General features: G+C 36.3%; 1 protein-coding gene across 1 annotated transcript in view; it reads left to right on the top strand.

The window, feature by feature from the left end:
• Window positions 1–22519, top strand: part of LOC141406471 (uncharacterized) — a 115885-nt gene that overhangs the window by 32241 nt on the left and 61125 nt on the right. The gene's annotated exons all lie outside the window — the stretch shown is intronic.

The raw sequence follows: 22519 nt of genomic DNA, 5'->3' as shown, positions 1-22519 counted from the left end.
TCACAAGTCCATACTTCTTGAGATATTGGCCTAAAAACCTCAAAAAACCCTGACGGCGCCAATAATGGCAAATCCGCAAGAAAATGCTCGCTGGGAGTTCCTTTGTACATTGTATTATTTCATCCACTCATTTATCAGGTTGGAATATGGCCTAAATCGGTCCACACCTTCGGGTACATCCCACACAAAATTCGGAAAATGTGAAGTTTAAGAGCTCCACTCGCATCGGTTTGATTCTTTTTTAAGTACGTTGTTCTAGTGGCCTCATTTACAACGGTACAATTTTTTCCCAAGAGCTCCAACAGCCTGCGGGGATATTCTAAACTGGCAATTGTACAACTCTAAAACTTTTTCAAAAACTTAGTTTAACGTAATTTTATATTTCGAGTTCTTTATGAAGAAGTTTGGTTACCAAAAATTTTTGGTATATGTCAATGGTTTGGTATAGACCAACATTACGGTACGTAGTGACTATAAAGCAAACCCGAGATACAAAATCGATATATTTTATAGAAGGCATAATGTATTGAGTTTGGTTTGTTGTTTTTTTTTTGTCAGTGGCTGAGGGTATATCTCCATTATACTGATACTTTCTTACTTGTTCTAAAGTGTTCTTTGGTATAATCTCTACCAACACAACAACAATTTTGTTGAAAATTTTGTCATTTTATTATAATTACATACATTATTATGCAGACGTCTCCACTATTTTTTTCTTAAGAGGCATGTATTTTCGGTTATAGTGAAAAACGCTCACCAGTAAAAAGTTAAAGTTAAATTCCGATATATATAATAAATATGAAATTTAACACTATGGTTGAAGCTTTTTATACACTCCGCCATAATGTAACACATCGAAATATTCCTCGATATATATAATAAATAAATAATATCTATATGGTAAAATTCAAATTTCCTTTACAATTCCATCGAGAAAAAAATTAAAAAAATGTTGACAAGCACATTCACGATTTTTGTTACATGGGTTAAGAAAAAAATCGTGGTTTCAAATATGTTCGCGTTCACAAAATTGGATGCTGCGCCCAAAAGTTATGGGGGGTTTTATTCCCTTATAAAGAAAAAATATTTAAAAATTCCCTTTGTGTTGCAATACCAAAATTTACATATAAATCGGTAACAACATTTAATATCTGTCCGTAGACGCCTAAATATTAGCTAAATTTATTTTCATTTTCGCGGAAAATCAACAAATAATGAAGGAATCTTGGAGTAAATTTTATTTATTCTTTCTCAGAGTCCATAAAAATCTCTAAAAAATAAATTAAAAATACGTACAGAATCTTGACAATGTCCAGAAAAATGTGAGACCAAAATTTTATTGATTAGGATTTTAAATTGCATATTGCAGCTACAACAAAAGACAAAAGTTTATTGTTGGAACATTATTTCAAGAATATATTTTTTGGTTTAATACGAACAATTTGAGAAAATTTTTTGGAGTTATTCTACTATTTCGCTAAATTTCCTAAAAAAACCTGAATTATTTTGCTAAAACCTCTTCAAGGAAAATAGTTTATCATCGTGAAAGTATATTTGCATAGTGTGATAAGCAATAGAATTAGGAAATAAAGAGTGATATTGATATTACAATCAAAGAAAAAACATAAAAGTTAAAAACCGTATAACGCGCGAAATAGTTAAAATCAGTTGAGGCGCATGTGCTTTTCGCATAGAGCGAGTGCATCTCTGTCAATATGTTTGCATTTTTCCATGTTTCATTTAACCGCAAAAGTGTGCCATCAGTTGCATCTTACTACACCAAAATGCTTCATGTGGGTAAAAATAACGCGATGTTCATATGATTATAAGGCGCATCCGATTTCAGTGACCGCCTGTTAAAAATACGTCAATAAGACAAATTTTATACAGATTCGTCAAGAACCGCGGATGTGCTACCTGATTCTATTTTTGGTTAAATACGAATACTACTCCCGAATCTCTGAAATTCATGACACCCTTTTTTGACAAATATTATAATCGTGCATAAAGGATTCCATTTATGTAAAAAAATTTAAGGGCAATCGCGGTTAAGTATGCGGATTAGTCAAAATAAAATTTTGCTTATTTTCCTATTTTCAGGGTATCTATATCAGCGGTTTTAGTGGATGGATTCGATCGCGGTAGGGCTCATTGAATCCGGCGCGGAAAAAAACTAAAATCACGCGGGATTCAAGGGTACCTGAGTCATAGTTGTAAATTTTGAAGCCAAAATATAGGTTTTTAAAGAAAAATTACGCACCAAAAATTCGACTTTGGACTCCTATTACTAGGGAGCTGTGGGGAGCACACTCATGAGATATACATCAAACGACGTGGAATCACGGGTTCTACAATCCAATAAATAGATTAGGTCATTATCTGGTTGCGCCCTCCAATTATAAGAAAAATTCAAAAAACCCCGATTTCAAAACTTCAAAATGTCAGCATCGATTTAAGAGGGATGCACTGTATATATCGAGAAGTCACACATTAGCATCATGTTGCCCAAGGGGTATTCTTCAATCCTTTCTTTGAGCTCAGGTCTGAATTTTCCCTCGTTTGACCAGAAATCAAGAAAAAACACAAAAAAGCTTGCTAACTTCAACACATTTTTACCCATTTTTTTATATTACCACCAACGCAGCTTCCACGAAAATTATTTGTTATGGTCCATATTATAAGATCGTGGCTAAAACACTTCAGTTCATGTAAACATATTCATATTTTATAAAATATATTAACAGTTCGCGACTTATTAAATGGTGAACCTCAACTTCAACGATTGTAAAACATTTTTGAATATTACCATCTTCTTCTTCTTCTTTATTGCGTATTCGATTTTCGAATGTTAGCGATCATATTACAATTGTCAAAAAATTACATATTTATGTTTTTATAAATTATTAACAAAATAGGAAAATATATCTCTATTTCTCGCAATGCTTATTAAATTTTCGGCGTTCTGGAATTCTGTCCATTGCTGGATATTTTGAATCCATGACATCTCTTTTCTTCCTCTGGTACGTCTTCCTTCTATGTTTGCTTGAAGTATTTCCTGGAGAATGGTGTATTTACGGTTTCGCATAATGTGCCCTAGATATGCTGTTTTCCGTTTCTTTATGTTGTTTAATAATTCTCTTGTTGTATTCATTCTTCGCAATACTTCAATATTTGGTACATGCAGGACCCATGGTATTTTTAGTGCTCGACGGTACACCCACATCTCAAATGCTTCGAGTCGTTTGATATCTGCCGCTTTTAACGTCCACACTTCGACTGAATTACCATATATGTATATATAAAATTCTTCGTGTCTGCCATGATGTTCGAAATTAAACTCCTCCGAAACGGCTGGACCGAATTCGATGAAATTTTGTATGTGGAGTTTTTAGGTCTGAGAATAGGCTTTTAGCTATTTTTCATACGGGTCAGTGGAGTGACCAGGGTACCTCCCCCACAAAATTTTTTAAGAAAACGTAAAATAAACGTAATTTAAGGATATTTTTGAACGTATTGTTTAAAAATTACTTGCAAAACTATGTTAAATACTGACTCGATCCTGAATGGTCTTCTCGGAAGTGGAATATCGCGGTCAGCCCAATTTTTCAAAAATGTATTATTATAGATAATATCCTTAATTTTAGTAAGCGTGACTACACAAACCCTATAAACACTGGCTTCAATAAGTGGGAAAGCGCGATCAACCCAACATTTTGGAATACAGTACAACCTCGATAATGTATAATGCTGCGTGATCGAAATTCCAAAAATTCCAAAAAATTGATTGAGAAATCAAGCAAAACGTAATTTCAAAGATGGTTAAATAACTGGAACGTCTAAAAATGTGAAATGGTCACTAAAACGATGGGTAAACTATGCTATGATCTATGTATCTAAATGTATATAAATTCTTTAAGACTGATTCATAAGGTGGTAGAATACAAAAAATGGAGCGGATGGGGGACCTCTGCCATAACAAGTTTTAACAAATCGCGAAACTCAGTGATTATTAGACGAATTAGTAAAAACAAATGTAATTATGGCCTCTGTCAACAATAGGTTTTTTGAATCAGAATATCGCAATTGCGTCCAATTTTTTAAAACTTTATTCTTTCTGATCAGATTCACTAATTTAATAAACTAAGCAAACACGCCGTGAACATTAACTTTAGGGCTTGAAATACAGCAGAGTCTAGATAAATTCAACTAGCATTTTGAAGTCATTTTTTATGAATCATCGATGTTTCATGTTTAAAAGTGTAAAATAATAACGTGCTCAATGAAACAGCACTTTGCTAACAACAAGTAAAAACGACGTTACCCACCAGCATAAATTATATTGAAATCAGGTTTCAGACATTTCGGTTGAAAAAAATCCCCAAAAATCGGTAGGTATCGTTTTATGGGGGCTATATGGAAACGTGGATTTTACCGACAATTCTCTGCTAAAATATTTGATACCTCTAAAGGAGACTACATACCAAATAATGTTGAATAATGCCGCTAAAACCTTGAAAATACCGGTAACCGGAAGGTGCCGTTCATTGTAGGCCACATAACAACTTCTACCGGTAATGTTTTATACCCATAATGGAGACTAAACACCAAATTGTAGTCATTTCGGTGGAATAATGACTCTAAAAACTCCAAAATATTGAAACTCGGAGGTACAGTCCTATGGTAGATGTATTAGAACGTGGACCTATGCCAATAATTCTCTGCCGAAATGTTTTATGCCACCTAGGGAGACTAAGTACCAATTATAGCCATTTCGTATGAATAATGTGGCTATACACATACAAATACCGAAGTTAGAAATCTAGCGATGACTATTTACAAAATCTGGACCTGTACTGAATATTCTATATTTTATACCCACACTGTACACTTATTACGAAATTGTAGCCATTTCTGTGGGATTACGAGACTAAAACCTTCAAAATATCGAGACTCGGGAGGTACCGTTTTAGAGTCTCTATCAAAACGTGGAGCTATGTCGATAAATTATTACAGAAATATTTTATGCCTCCAAGGGAGACTAAATACCAAATTATTGTCATTTCGGTAAGATAATGCTGTTAAAACCTTGAAAATACTGCAAATCGGGCGGCAAGTGGTGTGGCGGCTATATCAAAATGTGGACTGATATAATAACTTTTCAATACCAAACATGCTACGAGTAAAAATTGGAACTTCTGTACCAATTTGAAGAGTTCTATGTTAAATATCGCAAGCTGTATCATGATTTCAACAGATAGACATTATATCGACTTATTTTTTATGTTGATCACAAATTTATACATATTTTATAGGTTCTCCGACGAATATTCCGATGTGTTCCAAAATTTAAATTAACTTTCTATTCTACATCTGGAGATATCATTGTATGAGGGTTATACCAAAACATCGACATATCGTCAATTCGGTTCGAGAATCTAGAGGTATCAATATTAGATAGATAAATTGTTGATAGACTACTAATGATTACATGGAAATCTAAAGCGACGGACCAGCAACGCGGAACGGGGTCAGCTAGGTCCCTAGGTCTTCTTTACGAACAATTATGACGGAGAAAACCAAATATTGTCAAGGACTAAAGTCGAAACCCTAATCACAATGTATTTTTTCCTTTTAAAAATTTTAAGAAGTAACCCATTATTATTCATCTTACTGGTAATGCAGAAAGTAGGGACTAAATGCCAAGTTGTAGCCATGACGGTGGGAAACCACCAAACTGTTCTATGGTACCTATGTACAGTAGTCCACGCATATAAGCACATCTTATATAAGAAAAAAACGGATGTAAGAAACTTTTTTCAAAACACCATGCCTTTTATCACTTTCGCCTTAGTAAAATTATTTTATATAAGAAAAAACGCTTTTAAGAAATAAACGCCTGTAAGAAATATTTTTGAAACACCAAATCTGAAAATCGCCGTTAGAATAATTTTATATAAGAACACTGACAACACTACATGTAACAAGTGTATGAATGAGTTTGAAATATTTTTAACGACAAGTTCTAATATTCAATCAAACACACAAGTATTGGTATTGGTCGTACATACACGTTCGTTCAGAATAACAGGCTTCATTCTTTTTCTAGATTTATTTTCAGTCCGTTTTTTTTTTGTATTGTGAACACGCAAAAATGAATTCAAATAAGAATTCATTTGGACAAATGCACCACTTTGCTCAAGTGAATAGACCAATACTCCTTGAGAAGGCACAACAGTCTGCAGTGCTTGTCTTAAGAGAATTTTAAACAGAAAAATTGTACACACAAACATTTTTGTACCTATTATTGAATTTATTTTATTTTGCATATGCAAAAATTTATGCATTTTGCATAATTTTGCATATGTCACATGTTTCGATTGCAATGCAATCAGAAGCCAAAAATATGCCCAGTCCCAAAATTTGACATGAATCGGAACAAAAATAGGGGTTGCATAAAATTCCGCTGTCTATTAATGAAGTACACGATCGTGAATCCGAAAACGAGTGCAATGAAATCGAAACAACGTCAAGGCCGACTAGAAAAGAAGCCATCAATGCTTTATTTATTCTTAAACAATATTGGATACGGATGATTTAAATATTATAAATATTGAAAATATTTTATATCACCAAAGAGATAAATCTCTTATCCAGAAAAAAACGAATATTTCTTTAAAGACTGAGCTACTAACCTAAGTACAAAGTTCATATCGCTCATTTACTCAAAGAGTGGCATAACTCAAAAAATGCGTTTTCTGAGTTAGCAATATCTATTTTTTCTACGACTTCCATTTTATCTTGTGTCAAATTTTCATGTCGATATCACTAAAACTCAACGAGTTACAGCTCACTTACTACGACTTTGGCATAATTCAACCAAAAGGTTTTTTGAGTTTGTGAAGCACTAAAACACTTCAAATCATGCTTGATCTTGCACAGAAAATTAGCAGTGATATCTGGCTAGCTGTTTACAAAATATGGTCTAAGTAGTTTTTTTATTTTTGTGTAATAATCTTTTTAAGATGGGAAGTCAAATTTCAATCGCCAACTTAAAACGCATTTTTCTCGAAACTAGGTTTTTTGTGAAGTGTCACTCTTTGAGTAAATGAGGGATATGAATTTCTATGTTAAACAACGACTTTTTGTTTTTTATGTTTCTTATTGTTCCTAAATGAAATATTTTTAACTTTTTTTATTTTTCATTAAACTTAATTAAATAATTAACAAGTAAACAATGTTTTACTTGTTATTGCTCCATCTTTTTTATTCCTATAAAAATATTTCTTACTTCTAAATGCACGCATATAAGAAACTAGTTTCTTATATAAAATAAATTCATATAAGAAAAACACGCATATAAGAACAAATTTGCCGAATTTTTCCGAGTTTCTTATATGCGTGGTCTACTGTATATCAGAACGTTGACTTATACCGACAAGTCTCTGCAGGTATGTTTACGACCCCCGACGGAGACCAACAACAACCATTTCGGTGGGAAAATTAGGCAAAACCTCTTTACTATAGAAATTCATGAGGTATCGTTCTATGGGAGCCTTATCAAAAAGAGGACCTGTAGCGACAATACCCTGCAGAAGTATTTACCACCCCCAACAAACCAAATTATAGCCATTTCAGTTTAATAATTTGGCATAAATCTTGCAAATACCCAACATCGGGTGTTTTATCAAAAACTGGACACAGAATGGGAATACTTATACCCCAAGGAAGACTAAATCCCATTTAATGGCGAATACCGAAAATCGGGTGGTACAGTTCCATGGGGTTTATATCAAAAGTGGACCGGTATAACCCATTTCCAATACCAAACATCCTAGGAGAAATTTATTACAAAGTTCAATGTTAAATATTGCGGGCTGTATCAGCTTATTTTTATTCCGATCAAAAAAAATCGAAGTGTTAGAAAGGGAAACAAAAAGTTAGTTATACCCTTCATCTTATGGTGGAGGGTATAACTAAAAGAATTTTCTATTTTAAATCTGGAGATACAATTACATGAGAGTTTTGCTAAAAATTTTATTTTATGAAGTTTCACGAGGAATGCAAAGTTACGTCAGTTCGGTTCGAAAATCGCAACATTTCATTCGCAATTCGATTATTCTATTTGTAATTCAAATTATTCCATTTGTAATTCGACTATTATATTTGTAATTCAAATTGTTCCATTTGTAATTCGAATTATTCCGTTTATAAAAAGCAAATGGACAAAAAGGAATAAATGGAATAATTCGGATTACAAATAAAATAGTTCGAATTACAAGTAAAATAAGTCGAATTACAAATGGAATAATTCGAATTACAAATATAATAATTCAAATTACAAATAGATAAATTCGAATTACAAATGGAATAATTCGAATTATAATTGAAATGTTTCGAATTTCAAATGCAATTATCGAATTACAAATAAAATGTTACGAATTAAAAATGGAATTCTCGAATTACAACTAAAATGATTCGAATTGAATCTGAAAAGGTGTAGATATATAAATATGTAGATGGGTTATAAATGTTTACACGGAAAACTAAAAACGGGCCAGCAACGCGGACCGGGTCAGCTAGTCTTTATATATAAAACTCAATTGTCGTTTGTTGGTAATTGAATCAGTTGAAAACGGCTGGAGCGATTTGGATAATTTTTTTGTGGAAATGTTAGTCATAGTCCAGTTTAGGTTTTTATGCAAAGAAAAATTGGCCACGCCCACTTTTCCTCCCACTTTTATAAATATGTTATATCTACGAAACTACTCAACAGATTTTCCTGAAATTTTCAGGGAACGTAGAGTGATGACCCCATGTTGAAATAGGCTACACATTTGGTTGAATTTCGGATCGGGCGGGGTATCTCCCCTATGCCCTATTTTTGTAAAAATGCAATATTTGCAACAATTACAAATTTATCGCTTTGAAAATTAATTTCCGAGTCAATGGCGATTGTGTCTCCGACCTTACGTGCTTATTTGGGCATTAAGACTGGACAACGCCCACTTTTTTAAATATGTTATATCTACGAAACTACTAAATCGATTTTCCTGAAACTTTCAGCGAATGTACAGGGTTGGTCCCCGATAAAAATAGGCTACATATTTTTTGACTTTCGGATCGGGCGGGTACTTCCCCTATGCCCTATTTTTGTAAAAATGCAATATTTGCAACAAATACGAATGTATCGATTTCGGAATTTATTTACGAGTCAATGGCGATTGTGTCTCCAACCTTACGTACTTATTTTCGGACTTAAGATCCGACCACGCTCACTTTCTAATTAGGTTATATCTACAAAACTACTGAAGTGATTTTCAAGGAAATCGCGATTTGTCTAAACTTTTAAATCATTAAAAATTAAAATCAAATGTCGTTCGTTGGTCATGGCATCAGTTGAGAACGGCTGGACCGATTTCGATATTTTTTATGCAAAGAAAATGTACGCCCATTTTTTTCAATTTTCAATTTTTATCATTTCTACAAAAACTACTGAACCGATTTTCCTGAAATTGCCAGGGAATGTACAAGGATGGCCCCCGCTTAAAATAGGCTACAAATTTAGTTGAATTTCGGAAGGGGCGGGGTACTTCCCCTATACCCTACCTTTTAAAATATGTTACATCTACAAAACACTTGAACCGATTTTCCTGAAAATGTCAGGGAATGTACGGGCATATTTTCTTGAATTTTGAAGGGGGCATATTTGAAAAAAAAAACGCCTTACCTTTATGAATAAAAATCAAATGCTGTCATAACCCAACTTATGTTTTTTGGAAAGAAAAGTTTACCACGCCCCCCGAAAACAGGTCATATATTTTATTGAATTCCAGAGGGAGCGGGGTACCACCCCAATGTGATATTTTTAAAAAACGTTATATTTGCAAAAATTATGCATGTATCGGATTAAAAATTTACGGATTAATCTACAATCTAGGTACTTCTTTAGGGCCTATAGCCCCGACCACGCCTGTTTTTTAATATGTCATAACTCCAATACTACTGAAGGGATTTCCCGAAAATTTGCGACAAAAGCTCAATGTTTGCCGTTGTTATGTATATATTATGAATTTCGGAAGAGGTGGGGTACCTTCCACATGCGTTTCTGTTAAACGCTATATATAAGCCAAATGTATGATTATATCTGTTTCAGCATACATTTTGGTAGGCAATGAAGTTGTGTGCACCCTAGGTACATATTTGGAGCCAAGAGCCAGGCCTACTTTTTAATATGTTATATCTTGAAAACTGATGACAATCGCCACACTCTTTTCAAAACATTATTTTTCCAAAACTACTGAACCTAATATTCAGAAAATGTTCAGGAATGTCCCGTGGTCCAAAATGCTATATATTTGTAGACGAATTTCGGGGCCTATTATTTTATAATTGCTATATTTTCTAAACTTATGAGTGCATCGGGTTGCAAATTAGTTTTCGAGACAACGGTAGTTGCGCCCCCGATCAAGAAAATCTATATATTTATAAATTTACTTGAATGGTGGGGTTCAACGGTCCATCAGCCATGAAAAGCTAAAACATATAAGTCTCAATAAGCGGGAGAATTCGATTTAACCACTTTTTAACCTTTTAATTAGATCGCTTTAGGATAAAGACAGGGACATGGGCGATAATAAATCCTAAAAAGCATAAATTGGCGAAAAAATCCGACGAAGTCCGTAAGAGAAAAGAAAGGTTACAGACAAAAAATCCTTCTCGGTTTGACAATAGACCGAAGAAGTGAGATAGAAAATACCTATTTTTTTAATTTTCAAACATAAAGTCGATAAAAAGTTGTCATTAAAAATCATTACGACGGGCCAGCAACGCGGACCGGGGTCTGCTAATATATATATATATATATTTGGTAAATTTCAAATTTCCTTTACAATTACATAGAAAAAAATTAAAACCTTTTTTGGCGAGCACATCCGCCATTTTTGGTACATGGGTTACGAAAAAAATCGTGGTTTCAAATCTTTTCGCGTTCACAAAATTGGATGCTGAACTCAAAAGTTATATGCGGTTTTACTCTCATGTAAAGAAAAAATATTTAAAAATTCCTATTGTGTTGTAATATGAACAAGTATATATGAATCGTTAGCAGCATTTGATATCTATCCGTAGATGCTAAAATAGTTGCTAAATTTATTTTTATTTTCGCGGAAAATCAAAAAATATTGAAGAAATCTTGGAATAAATTTTATTTATTCTAAATCAGAGTCAAAAAAAAAAAAATTATTTAAAAATACGTACAGAATCTAAACAACGCGTAGAAAAATGTGAGACCAAAATTATAAAGATCGCGTTTATAACTTGCATATTACAGCAACAACAAAGAACGGAAACTTAATGTTGGAAATTATTTCAAAAATATATTTTTTGTTAAATACGAAAAATTTGAAAAATAAATGTTGGGAGTTATTCTATTATTTCGCTAAATTTCGATCCAAATCCTGAAGTATTTTGCTTAAACTTCTACGAGAAAAGTAATTAGTCATCGTGAAAGTATATTTGCTTTCTGTGATAAGCAATAGAAATAAGAAGTAGAGAGTAATATTGAAATTACAATCAAAGAAAAAACATAGAAGTTAAAAACTGAATAATTCGCGAATTGGTTTAAATCGGTTGAGGTGCATGTGCTTTTCGGATCCAGGGAGTCCATGTCTATCAATATGAATGGATTTTCCCATGTTTCATTCAGCGGCCAAAGTGTGTCATCAGTTGCATCTTACTATTCAAAAAACCTTCAAGTGGGCAAAAATTACGCGATATGCATATGATAATAAGGTGCATCCGATTACAATGGCCCCCTATTAAAAATACGTCAATATAAATTATTTTAGACAGATTCGTCAAGAACTGCGGATGTGCCACCGCATTCTATTTTGGGATAAATAGGGATATTACTCCTGAATCTTTGTAATTTGTGACACACCTTTTTGGCAAATATTATAATCGCGTATAAAGGATTACATTTATGCAAAAATAATCAAAGAAAATCGCGGTTCAATTCGCGGAATTGTCAAAATATATTTTTGCAGATTTTCCTACTTTCAAGGTGTCTATATCCGGCGTTTTAGTGGATGGATTCGACCGCGGAACAGCTCATTAGATCCGGCACGTAAAAAAACTAAAATCACGCGGGGTTCAGGGGTACCTGTATGACAGTTGTAAATTTTAAAGCCAAAAAATAGGTTTTTTCAGAAAATTTACGCACCAAATTTTCGCCTTTGGACTCCTATTACTAGGAAGCTGTACGGAGCACACTCATGAGATAAACATCGATCGACGTGGAATCGCGAGTTCTACAATCCTATAAACTAGTTTGGATTATTATCTAGTTGCACCCACTATTTATAAGAAAAATTCGAAAAACCCAGTTTTCAAAACTTCAAAATGTCAGCATCGATTTTAGGGGGATGCAGTGTATATATTGAAAAGTCATACATTAGAACCATGTTGCCCAAGGGGTATTCTTCAATTCTTTCTTTGAGCTTATGTCTGAATTTTCCGTGGTTTGACCAGAAATCAAGAAGGTTAGGTTAGGTTAGGTTGATAAGAGGGGTGATCCTAGATCACCTCATGCCCATGTGGACATACACTTAAGCCATAAGTAGGCCTGTTGTGCGCTCTAATTTTTTTTTTGGTTTATGGAGGATTATCTTTTTTTTTGACTTATTCTAGGATCTCTGTCCTATTTACATAGTCTGATCTTTTTGAACTCGATTGTCCTAATTTGGTCGAGTCCTGGTATAATGTCACTCCCTAGTAACTGGGTTCTCAGATTTGTGAAGGCTTGACAATGGCAGAGGTAATGTTCCAACGTTTCGTCGTCCTCTCCGCATGCTCTGCATTCACTGTTTTCTGCACAACCTATTTTGTGCAGATGCGCTTTTAGACCTAGGTGACCTGTAAGGATTCCTGTCAGTCTACTAATATCTTTTTTACTTAGTAAAAGTAATTCTTTTGTTTTGTCCCCGTCTGGGTTTCCCCATAGGATTTTTGTGTTTTTTCCCTTCTCTTCACTACTCCAGAGGGATACATGTGCATTTTTTGCCCATGTCTTTAGTTCTAGTCGCGTAGCTTTAAACGGCTTAGCGTTTTCTAGACTTACCGTGGGTTGCTCCTTGGCTTGTTTTGCCAAGGAGTTTGCTATTTCATTACCCCTAATCCCGGTATGCCCTGGTACCCATATAATGTTTACCTTACCGTGTTGGGAGTAATTATTTATAGATTTAATACATTCCAAGACAGTTCTAGATTTCACTGTCTTGGTTGATATAGCTCTAATGGCTGCTTTGCTATCCATAAGGATATTTACAGTGGTAGGCCTTGTGTGAGTATCAAACCAAAGCAGACACTCTGTTATCGCCCGGAGTTCCGCCTGCAGGATCGTGTTATGATCCGGCAGACGGAGGGAGATTTCCGTTTCCGGTTCCATTATATAAAGACCCAGTCCAGTTATCCCCCCTAGCACAGCCCCATCCGTAAACCCACAGCTTCCAGCGGGAATCTGTGCTAGAGCTCCCCCGATCCACATGTCTCTGTCAGGTATTGACACTTCACACAAGGCTACTTCACTAGTTTCAGGTATACGGTCCGATACTACCTGATTTATAGATTCACCCGTTGTGACCTTTAATATGTTTTGGTGGTATGTTTGGTGGCTCTTTTCGATCCACTCGCTCATCGACTTTAGCCTTACAGCTGCGATGGCTGCCTCATACCTTACCTGAATATCTATTGGGTGTACAAACAAAATTGTTTCTAGAGCCCTAGTCGGTGTGGTCCTCATTGCTCCGCTAATGCTTAGGCAGCATGTTCTTTGGACCTTTTGCAATATTTCCACATTGCATTTTTTGTCCATGGCTGTCCACCATACCACAGACGCGTACGTTAGAATTGGTCTAATTACGCTTCTGTATAGCCAGTGTATCATCCTAGGATTGAACCCCCATTTTGAGCCTATCGCCCTTCTGCAGGTTGACCAACATATTTGGGCCTTGTTAGCCCTTTCTTGTATATGGTCTTTCCATTTAAGTTTCCTATCCAGAATTACTCCTAGATATTTAACTGTACAGGAGATATTTATTGTCTTATCTAGAAAAACTGGTTCCTCGTAGTGTCCCATTTTCGTTTTTCTAGTGAATAGACATAATTCTGTTTTTTCCGGGTTGACGTTCAGATCTCTCGGCCTGGCCCAGTTAAAAGCAATTTTTAGAGCCGTTTCTGCTCTTCGACAGAGTTGATTCGGATTCTTTCCCCTCAGAAGTATTATAACGTCGTCTGCGTAGCAGACTGGGTCAAATCCTTCTTCGGTTAGGGTCATCAAGAGACTGTTTATGGTGGTAACCCACAACAGAGGTGAAAGAATCCCTCCCTGTGGCGTTCCTTGTCCAACTTTGTCTCTTATTTTCACGTCGTATAGCCCGCAGCTTATCCATCTGTTCCTTAGCATGTGGTTTATCCAGTTCCTTAAGGCCCTGTCTACCTGAAACTCGTCTAAGGAGTGGATAAGTGTCTCGGTGCTTACGTTATTGAAAGCGCCTTCGATGTCGATGCATACAGCAAGTGTGTACATTTTCATTTCCAAGGTTCTTTATATGTGGTGTACTACCTCATGCAATGCGGTTTCCACTGATCTGCCTTTAACGTATGCATGTTGTTTGAATTTAAGCATAACGTTAGGGATATTACTCTTTATCATGGTGTCGACTGTCCGTTCCATTGTTTTGAGTAAGAATGAAGTTACACTTATCGGTCGATAAGATTTTGGTGTTGCATAACTTGCCTTGCCAGGTTTGGGTATAAAGACTACCCTTGCCTCCTGCCAGGCTATAGGAGTGTATGCAAATTTTAAGCATGCATTGAAGATCCCGACCAGTTTGGACGCAATAAAGTCCACTTCCCTCTGTAGTAAAGCCGGGAAGATCTGATCTGGTCCAGCTGCTTTATATGGTGAAAAGCTTAAAATGGCTTGTTGGACCATTAAGCTGTCGATCTTTGGTGCCTCTTCCGATGAGTTAATACATTCCGTCGATGCCTCGGTGTTAACCATGGTATTCTGCGGGAAGTGCGTTTTCATCAGAAGGCCTAGAGTTTCTTCTGTTGTTTCAATCCTTTTTCCATTTCCATCGACCAATTGCTCGGTCTGTGTATGGGTTTTAGATAGAAACTTTTTAATCTTTGAAACGTCATTTACACTATCCACCTGTTCGCAGAAAAGCTTCCAGGAGTTTCGTTTGGCGTTTCTTGTTATTTTGTTGTATTCCTTTAATTTTGCCTGATATTTGTCCCAGAATACAGCTCCTTTTTTACGTTTGGCCCTATTATAAAGTCTGCGGACCTCCTTGCCTTTATTTCGAATATCCCCTGTCATCCAGGGTTTTTCGTAGGCGGATTTCCTCTCTCGAAGGGGACAACTTTCCTCGAAAGACTTTACTAGTGCCTCAGTTAACTTTAGGACATCTCTCTCTATGTCCTCCTTACTTAGGCATTCCTCATCAGGTTGCCCAAGTCTTTCTTTTACTCGTTTTCCGAACTTTGTCCAATTTGTTTTGGATTTGTTTCGGAAGGTTATTGGGTTAGGCGATGGCCTAGCTATTTTAAATCTAATATACTTATGGTCTGAGAAGGAGTGTTCCTCCAGGACCCTCCACTCGTGTACCTCGTTTATTAGATTTTCTGAACATATCGTTATATCTAGTACTTCCTCCCTAATTCTATTAACAAAGGTTGGCGTATTCCCGGTGTTAAGTGTAATCTGGTCGTTAGTATTTAAGTAATCTATAAGGGCTTGACCCCTTTTGTTAATGTTAGTACCACCCCACGAGATGTGGTGAGAGTTAGCATCGCTACCTACTAGTACTTCGTTACCTGTTTGCTTTATCCTTCTCACCAGTTGCTGCAGTTCCGACGAAGGTGGTAATGTCGGGGAGTCGAACGGCAGGTATAATGATGCTAGGTATATGTTACCATTCCCCTGCTTCAATACTGTGTCGTCCGACGATGACAACTCTGGAGAAAAAAAGAAAGCATAAGTTTTTGTGGCATATAATGCAGGTCCTCGGTCGGGATCCCGTATTTGCGTAAAAAAGTTGATAATTTATATGGTTAAGTCCAGAAACCTTGTTTTTTATGGTCCAAGGTTCTTGGATTAAACCAATATGTATATTACCTTTAGTTATTTTGTCCATCAGGGCTAGTGTTGCCGTTTCGCTCCGATGGAGGTTGATCTGGATGACCTCAATCATTGGTCCTCCAGTAGGTTGGCTTCTTGGGAGTCGCTAATTTCGTCTGCTCCTCCCTCCTGTAAGCCTTTTGGTAAGTTGACCTCTTGGTTGTTTGGTTTGGCAATCTCCTCCTCACCAACTCTTGCCTTTCCAATTTTGAAGAAGACCGAGTTCGAGACGAAGAATGCCTTGTCCTTGGTTTTGACGAGCCCGGCTAGCGAGAGATCGTCGATCCCCATCACAAGGAGAGTGCCGTCTTCCTTCTCCTCCCTGTGGAAGATCTCCCATCTTTCCACCTTTAGGGCCTCGTTTTGTACGCCAAAGACCTAGAGCATGCGCTCCGTCTCGAGCTTGCAGCCATACCCCTTGACGTACACCGATGCTTTGGTTAGATGAGGAATTTCGTCTTTCCTCACCAGTTTTAGTCTGCCACCTTCCCATGGAGTTGCTATACTGCTGACTACCTCCCCGAGAGCTGCAGAGTTTGCGTGTGAGTCCAGGTGGTACAATAGGAGGTCCCCCCTTGGCTCACAGCAGTTTATTTTTATTGGGACTCGTCCTTTCAGGATTTGTTCCAATATTTTATCGTTGAACGATTTTTCGATCTCCGATAAGTACTCTTTGTGTAGCCTTCCAGATCCTTTACTAGTATCGATTACTGCGTAGCACAGCTCGTCCTTGTAGTATCTCTTGGCTACCTTGGCGTAAGTCGATGGCGGCTCCGTTCCGGTTTCAGCGTCCATCTTCCTCTTCTGGGTGGAGGTAGGCTTCTTTACTGAGTCCTTGGCCACCGCAGAAGATTCCGATGTCGCGCTCACCTTCTTTTTGTCAGAACTCGCCTCTTCAGTATCATTTGAAGGATACTTTTGGCAGTCTCCTTGGCTTTTGTCCTGACGAGGTTTGTCCTGGGCAATTGAAGGTGGGAAGCTCTTTTTTCTTCTTACTGGGTTTTGGCACGTTCTGCTCCTCATGAGACCTTGTCCTCTTCGCCGCTTCCGAAGAAGTGGAGGGACTATCTGTGGTAACCTTTGAAGCAGCCAGCTGTTGTTCCTTCTTTTGTTTAGCCTGGTTCCTCTTATATTTCTTCCTTTGGGCCCCAGACCACTGCACTCTTTTCGTCGTGAGCTTAGCGATGCTCTCGCTCACTTCCTCTACCATCTTGTGGGCTTCCTCTTTCATGGGATTTTCCACAACGGTGGTGTTCGTTTTGCCGCAGCTATCGGATTCGGAATCAGGGTCGCTACCATCATCAGATAGTTGGGTCAAGTTAATCCTCCCCCTGTGCTCCCCTTTATCCTCCTCCGTTTTTACACTAGGTTGTGTGCTTGTAGCACTACCTTCGACCACAGATGCCAAGGCACCCACATCTATGGGAGATTGCTCACGATCGCATGATATCGACGGGGTGTGACTCGTAGGCAGATCACTGGTCCCCGCCGGCACTGGGTTTATTAGGCCCTGCACCGTAACTTTTTCTTCCTTTTTTCCTTCCATATTTGTTTTTTGTTTTAGGGGAACACCCCCATAGTCAGTTTTTTGTCCGCGGGAAACTCAAGGTTTCCAGAGGTGGATAATCCCACCCCTCTGCCCCAGACCCACCATGCAATAGGTATTGGACAAAGTGGTACCCCTATCCGCCGGTGGGGACGCGCCCGGTAGGAGAACTAACAAACTCCCGCGGGAGAAATCAAGAAAGAACACAAAAAAACTTGTAAACTTCAACACATTTTTACCCATTTTTTAATATTACCACCAACGCAGCTTCCACGAAAATTATTTGTTATGGTCAATATTATGAGATCGTGGCTAAAACACTTCAATTCAAGTTTTTATTACTCCTAGGATATTTGGTATTGAAAATGGGCTATATCGGTCCACGTTTTGATATAGCTCCACAGAATGGTACCTTCCGATGTTCGGTAGATGTTCGGAGCTTGTGTCCTCAATATCCCTGAAATTTGTCGGTATAGGTCCACGTTTCCATATAGCTCCCATAGAACAGTACCTAGCTGAAATTTGTTATTCAGTCTTCGTTGGGGCTATAAAACATTCCACCAAAAAAATTGTCGGTATACGTCCACGATTTCATAAGCCCCATAAAACAGTACATCCATATTTTCGGTATTTTGAAGGTTATGGCCTCAATATCCCTCTGAAATGCCTGAAATATGGTATTTAGTCTTCTTTGTGGGTATTAAACGTTTGACTTGAAATTTGTCGGTATAGGTCCTCATCTTCATATAGACCCTATAAACGATACCTTCCGATTTTCGGTATGTATTGTGGTCTCAATATTAGGGATACGCAGTGAAATGCAATAATAGCCTTTTCGATTATTCGGTTTTCGTGAAAAACTTAAAATTCGATTTTCGGTTAGTCCATTATTTGAGTGTGTTCTAAAAGTCGACTTTCGATTATTCGCTAACTGCCAAAAACCGATTATAATCGAATCGATGCATGAATTTTGGGCTAAAGAAACTTATAATACCTTTTCCACATTGTGGCGTAGGATATTAAAAGAATAATGTTTCTATAGAAAAAACAAGTAAGCCAAGGCTATAGTCGGACAGGGCCGACCATGTGATACCCTACACCTTTACCCCTGGGAATTAGGTTTCCACAAATCAAAATGTCTTTATGGAACAAATAAACTTATTGTAAGAAATAACTTTGTGGATTCTGGTATCGTATCACACCAAGCTTATATAATAATATAATAATTGTTTCACAATCATCCTAGAAGGGAGACTTCTCTTATATCCCCAGCAAAATTTTAAGGAAGGGGTTCCATGCAATGGCGTGATTTCATGGCATCTTTTGCATTGGTTGCAACGAAGTCGTGAAAGATCTGGGGCCTAATTCTCGCATCCGTTATCGAGCGAGTTTTTGTTCGAAGACAAATTACGAACGATCGAAATTTTTGGATTCCCGTATACGATCGAAATTATTTAAAAAAGTTATCGATACATACTGTTATCGAACGGTGAAACATATGGCAAACACAAAATATTACAAACAAAGAAGATGTTGCGCGGCAAGTTTCTCGTAAAATAAAATTAAAACATGAAATTTGTATAAAATAATAGAAACTTGTGAAAAATTAAAAGTAATAGAGACTCCGAATTAAATTCCACTATGTAAAAATATAAAAATCTCATTCTGGCACTGGAAAATATATTTTTAATTTTTAAGAAACAGTCCCTTTTTGTATAGTTTTTTCCTAATTTTATTGGAAAAAGTCTTTAGTATGTGATTTTGATTGGTTTTATTGCAAAATGTTTCATTAAAGTTCGTTTTGTGCCACAAAAATAATCAGTTCGACAGCAAATGTGTGGCGGGCAGAAACTCGAAAGATTCCACTCGAAAGTGTATTCGACAACGGATGCCGTAATCCAAATACTGAAAATATCGATCGAAATAACTCGATCACGTATGCGAGAATTAGGCCCCTGATCTTTTCATTGGCATTTGAACTAATGCAAAGGAAGTCGTGAAAGATCTGATCTTTTCATCAGCATTTGCACATATGCAAAGGAAGTCGTGAAATATTCGATCTTTTCATCAGCATTTGAACCCATTCCATCGATCCAACAGAGATGAACTTTGTGTTTTTATTTATACAATTGTTTCTAAATATATAAAATTAATTATTTACAATAGGCTTGATGTTGTCGGAGACTCGATATCAAAACCAACGTTGTCAAAACTCTCGTCGTAATGATAATGTCATTGCAAAGGGTTGGTGCAAATGACATGTCAAAGCATTGGTGTAAATGACATGCTTTGGATCCAAAAATGAACAGCATCTTTTGGGGTCCACACTCATATAAAATTCGTCTATGAAGATTCTAAAAAGATGACATGCCAGCTCACTTGCACCTAAGATTGGATGGCATCTTTGGCATCGAACATTTTGCTGGGTCAATAAGTGAGTGTACCCCGATTCATATTAGCTCAATGATATGGGACCCACAGCTCATCTCCGAGTCATAACGACGTGTCCTAAGACACCACTTGTAGAGAAGTTTTACATGGCTGAAATACTCAGAAAAGGCCGCAAACCTTACTCAAGGATATTTTGCCATCGTTGAAAATTTGACTTTGCCTGACTGGGTAATCGTAAAACCTGATGTAAAACCGACGTCTATACCAAATTTCGTGACGATCGGTCCATAATTGCGACCTGGAGATAGATCAATTTATAATGGACACACGGACGGACGGACACACATCTCAAAATCGCTTTATCTCGTCGAGATATGAAGATTGGGATCCAAATTGGGGGTCTCCGAAGAATATTTCGCGGTGTTACATGAATTTTTAGCAAAACAAACTTATAATAACCTTTCCACATAGTGGTGTAGGGTATAATAAAAAAATAGTTATATTGAAATCATTTATATATTATTTATATACTGTCACATCAATAATACAACCGTTTCACTACCACGCAGATCACAAAGCCGACAAACAAATTTAAAGAGCAAAACATAACTGGAATGTGCTAAACATACTGTTGTTGTTTTCTATTATTTGTGTTGAGAATTAATTGCTGCAGTTATTTATTGCGATTTATACAAATACAATAATTTACATCGTTGAATGCATTCCAAAGGCATTCGCAATAAACGGCATATCTGTCTGACGTGGGTCAGTAATTCTACATTCCATGCACAGCAAATAGAACGGAGCACGTTTATTTCCACATTTTAGCGAATGTGTCATGTGCCATGCTTGGAACCTAATTAATTTTACTGTATGCCCTACTACATGGTTACGGGCATAATATCAATACCGAACAAATGGAAATTTCAATCTATGTACATGTGTATGTATTATATATCTATATATATTAAAGGAAATGATGTTAGATACAACGCGTATAACTCAAGAACGGCGGAACTAATAATTCGCATTAATTCGTAATGGTCTCATGGCAGAAAAGGATAAAACCTAAAAAAATCGCGAAAAATCCACGAAAATTTGCAAAAAAAAATTAAGAAAATTAATTGTCTCCACAGATTTCCTTGGGTCTTTTATTGTTGATTTATGATTTTTGCATTTCTTAGCGAAAAATGTGCATACATACATATGTATATGCACAAACATATTACAGTCGAAATCGCTTATAACGTCGGCCAAGGGACCGGCCAAAGTCGGACGCTATAAGCGATAGTCGTTATAAACGATATTTATAAAAAGGTAAAATTATATTATGTATAGTGAATTTTGGGTATAAATACGTTGTTTTATTAAATAAATAAATAAAATCAATTAATAAGTATAAGTGACTAAAAACAAAATAAAAAAAGATATTAAATTCATTCTTCAGAAGATATATCACGTTAAAATTGGATATGGTTCTATTTCTAATAGTCTATTATTTTAGTTTATGCTTTTAAATTCAGACATAAGTTTTAAATTTAACTCAGATCTTAGTTTTGAGTAAATAAATTTTTGAAGAGTTTCTACAGCTAGACACGCCTTTGCCACTGACGGCATTCTGTCTCTGTAGTATCCGCAATTTCTTCGTTAGAATTGCCTCCATCTAAAACTTCCAACATTATGTCGTCGTCATTACGAGTATATATAGCAGATTGGCCATTGATGGCAACTAATTAATCAATATCTTCTAGATGTTGGGAGAAATTAGAATGAAGGCAAATGTCTTCAGAATCGTTCAAAGGACCATTAACAATCCCGCATGATGAAAACAATTACCAATGACAGAAGACGTTAAATTTTCCCATGTCCATCTAACAATAACACGGCATCCAACACATTTCATTTCGTACTTTGATCCTTTTCTATTCTTTCCAGGATCGTGGTTATTTGCGATGGCAATGCTATTTTAATGATTTTATTCCACCTTGGTTGTCAAACAGATGTGACATTGGGTGGCAAAAATTCAAGCTTAATTGATTTAAAGCCGACATCTTCGAACATGTTGTGCATAAGTTTGGTATTTTGTCGTTGTTTGAGTTTGAAAAAGTATACATACAACAAATTATTAAGAGAAAATGTTCTTCTTCGTGTGATTTGACGTTACAGCCGATAGCAAAATACAAATATTTCACAAAAAACCGACGTTACAACCGATATGACGTTATAAGCGATGACGTTATAAACGATATTTATTTTTGGATTTCGTCGCTATAAGCGATATGACGTTATAAACGACGACGTTATAAGCGATTACGACTGTATATCCTTCAGTTGTGTCAATACATGAAAGTTAAAAAATATTTTATTTACATAAATCAATTTAATTTGCATTGAAATAA

This window comes from Musca autumnalis, unplaced genomic scaffold (assembly GCF_047663935.1).
Source record: "Musca autumnalis isolate F117 unplaced genomic scaffold, ASM4766393v1 scaffold_1, whole genome shotgun sequence".
Classification (NCBI taxonomy): Eukaryota; Metazoa; Arthropoda; class Insecta; order Diptera; family Muscidae; genus Musca; species Musca autumnalis.
The sequence above is the reverse complement of the archived record's forward strand: the minus strand, read 5'-3'. Positions and strand labels throughout refer to the sequence as shown.